The 3761-nt window shown below is 42.2% G+C and overlaps 1 non-coding gene across 1 annotated transcript; it reads right to left on the bottom strand.

Annotated features, from left to right (window-relative positions):
- Window positions 1-1754: 1754 nt before the first annotated feature.
- LOC142457527 (U7 small nuclear RNA) lies at window positions 1755-1815 on the bottom strand. Its single transcript, XR_012786249.1, has one exon. It is a non-coding gene; the product is annotated as a U7 small nuclear RNA (small nuclear RNA).
- Window positions 1816-3761: the final 1946 nt, after the last annotated feature.

Genomic DNA, 3761 nt, shown 5'->3' with positions numbered 1-3761 from the left:
CCACAGCTTTTAAAATATATATTTGAGTTAATATTTGACTATTTGTGTGCTTAATGAGATATTTATGTGAAACAAATACGAGATAGCTTCAGATTAATGGTCTAATAAATAGAATGTAATATTATTCAAACATGGCTTCTACTTGGTTTTGAAGGATTACTGACCTAGAGGGAGAAACTTAAAGAGAAAGTTGGAGAGGAAGCACTAAGGCGTAGAAGAAGGGGGAAAGTGATGGCGGGGCAGGAGGAGGCAAAAGGAAAGAGGCAAGCTCTAAGAAGCAAAGGCATAGATAGGGAGATTAACAGCGGTGCCCACTTATATAAATACATTAACTCATAACAATAGGGGTATTGGCCAATGTACATATATTTATAAGGCAATACACTGAAGCTGCAGGTGGGCCTTGGGCCTCGGCTCATACCTTCCCTCAATACAAGAACACTTTGCTCTAATAAATTGCCATTCTGTGATGCCCACCCCACCCTCTACACGATCACTGAAGACAGAAGGGATGCATAAGCAGATGTGGTGAAGACAGAGGATGATGCCTGGCTATTAAAAGATATAGTGTCTGGAGTTGTAAAGGCTTGAAGTTTAAACAAGCAGCCACTCAAGAGTGAAGCAACAAGCCCACATGGAGGAAGCACACCAGCCAGTGTGACTAAGAGGTGTCATCAAGACTGGGCAATGGGCATCAGAAGACTCACAATAAACAGTAAACAAACAAATGAAAAAGCATTGGTGAGAATGGAGGAGGATTGGAGCAGAGAGCCAAAGCTCATCTATGGACAATGTAACATCCCCCCACAGAGGGGTCACAGGGAAGGGTTGAGTCAATCAGGGTGCAGTAGAGCACTAATGGGCCATGTAATATACCTCTGATCCCTGGAGGCCTCCTCACCCCTCGCTATGATGAACCCAATGCCACTTCCCAATTTGGACTAGATGGGAGCATATACATAGGTATATACAAGAGATTAAACAACTCATGGAAGCAGGAATGGGAATGGGAATAGAGATAACAAAAGGGTAGAGGGAAGGGAGTTGGAAGTGGGGAGGGAGGGGGACACCAACCGCAGTGAATGACACATAACCACACACCCCCATCCAGGGGGAAGAACAACCGAAGCCAGAGGGGAAGGGAGGCGGCAGTCAGTGAGAGGTTTGAAAATAATTAACAATCTACAATGTATCAAGGGCCCATGAGGGGTGGATGGCGGGGAGGAGGGAGCGGAAAAAAGAAGAGCTGAACCCAAGGGCTCCATGGAAAGTAAATATCTAGAAAAGAAAATGAAATATAAGTGAATATGTCAGATATAATTGATGTATGGATTGTAACAAGAGTTGTAAGAGCCCCAAATGAAATGATTATTAAAAAAAGAATGAATTGAGGTTTTTGCTGTATTTTGTTTGTCTTGGCTCTATATTTTTTCCTGAGCATACACACAAAATCTAGAATTCTATGTTCTTTGAGATCCCAGAGTTGTCATGAGTCGGAATCAACTTACTGGAAGCAAGGCTGGTATTTTAAGATTGAAGGCCGCGGTGGCATAGTGATACAGGTGGGCTACTAAGGTCAAAGACAGCAGCCCCTCCAACCAAGAAGGACAAGGGGTTCAACGTCTGTGAAGACTCTGCCTTGGAAACCCCAGAGGCCATTCTCCCCTGCCCATCCTCGAGAGTCATTGCACACTGGAATTGACTTGATGGCTTTCGTTAGGTGACCATTCTAGGACACGCTTTTTATTTTTAAAAGGGGTTTTCTGGACAAAAACAGAAAACCGCTAGACAAATTCTAAAAGAGCTGTAACACTTGATACACTTAAATAGACGCACTATTCCTTTTTCCTTTGGAATATAAGGAGTCTTGATAAGAAAGATGAGGCTTTCTTCCGGTGTAAACATTACATCCTCAGAAACCCTATAGTGCATGTCTGTCCCATGTAGTCACTGTGAATCAGAACCAACTAGATGGCAGTGGGTTTCACAACACAAAATAATGTTGCATCTGTTCAAGATTCATACCAAGTCCAACTTCTTCCCTAACCGTTTTCATTGCTCTACTGTCGTGCTGCAGTAGGTTAAGAATTGGACTACTAACCATTAGGTCAGCAGTTTGAACGTCCCAGCCACTCTGAAGGAGAAAGATCAGGCTGTCTGAGTTCTACGCTGCCTTATAGGGTGAGTCATTATAAGTCAGAATAAATGGCTAGCAATGGGCTTGGCTTGGCTGGGTTGGAAGAAGGACAACCAGGTTTAGTTTGGTTGGAAGAAGTATCATCAGAATGCTCCTTGGAAGTGAGGACGGCGAGATTTTGACTCCCTGTGCTATCAGGAGAGAGCTGTCCCTTGAAAGGGACTTGGGCAACGTGGAGGGGCAATGACAAAGAAGAAGACCCAAGACAAGATGGATTGACACAATGCCTGCAACAATGGCCCAAACATAATAATTATGAAGATGGCTCAGGACTGGCCTGGGTCTCCCCATGTTGTGCAGGGTCCAGATGAGTGAGCACAAACCCGAGAGCACCTACCAACTACAACAGTTCTTGGTTTTCATCTGCCGGGATCGTCTGACCCTGCAGAACAAAGTCTTGGCTTTCAGCTTCTGTAAAGAGTACAGCTAAGTTATACTCTGTAATTACATGAAATGGCCATGGTGAGGAATTGACTCAGCGGTTACATTTTTTTTTTTAGTATTGTAGATCACATGCTTGCTTTTACTTTCTTATCAATATCAAGCAATAATACCATTTCATATCTTAACCAACCTTAGGTGATCTTATCACTTTTAAACTAGGACATATTTTTTCTTCTTCTTCAACCACTGGATGCAATTCAGCAAATTAAATCATTATATATTTCACAATGCTACATTTAAACACATTTTTATACTACAAATAATTAGCCATATTTCCCAGGTGATTTTACTTAAAGAGGGGGATGAGATGAATTATGCAAGCAGCTGGGATTCTGCCACACCTGACAAATTTTATTAATGATTAAGATTCTCATCTCAGTTTATTAAAAAGTAATCACTTATCTGCAAGTACACAGCAACCACTGATGAAGCCAAGTGGATTTTCAACATTTATAATATGTCTTCATTCTTTCCACTTAAAGGGGAAAACATTTTAAGCGAAAATTTTATCTGTTCTGAAGACTTGAGAAAATAAATAGAAATTAATAAGTGATTGAACATCATACATTTCATATAGCCCTCTTTCAAGTTGTAATTTCAAAAATTTAAGAAGCTTTAGCTCTATGAATTATAACTAATTTTTTCCCTGTAAGAATCTACTAATTCCAAGACTGACTCCTTTCCATAAGCTCAGAAAAGAGTATAAGGTCTTAATGTTCCCCACTTTCCCTCTTGACTTCCTAATATCCATTGCAATGGCTGAACGCACAGACAAAATTCATGAACAAAGGTTTTATTAAGGAGGCCAAGTTATAATGCCAATGAGAAATGCGCAGGACTGAGTGGTTCTCTCCAGGGCCTTTAAGCCTTTAAGCCTCAACACAAAGTTATCCAGCAAACCCACCTCCCTCAATGAAGTGTCCAGAGGCACTGCACTCTAGTAAGCCCCAACCCAAAGGCACCCAGCTCCACTTCGGGGGTCAGCAAGCCCCGTGTCCCCAGTTAAGTGCCGAGAGGCACCTTACTTCACAAGGCAGCCTCTGACATTAAAGCGCTCAGCTTTTCTGGCTCCATGGGTTAGGAATCCATCACTCTACTCTGTGCTCTGGCTCCGGGTCCC

This window comes from Tenrec ecaudatus, chromosome 9 (genome assembly GCF_050624435.1).
Source record: "Tenrec ecaudatus isolate mTenEca1 chromosome 9, mTenEca1.hap1, whole genome shotgun sequence".
Classification (NCBI taxonomy): domain Eukaryota; kingdom Metazoa; phylum Chordata; class Mammalia; order Afrosoricida; family Tenrecidae; genus Tenrec; species Tenrec ecaudatus.
The sequence above is the reverse complement of the archived record's forward strand: the minus strand, read 5'-3'. Positions and strand labels throughout refer to the sequence as shown.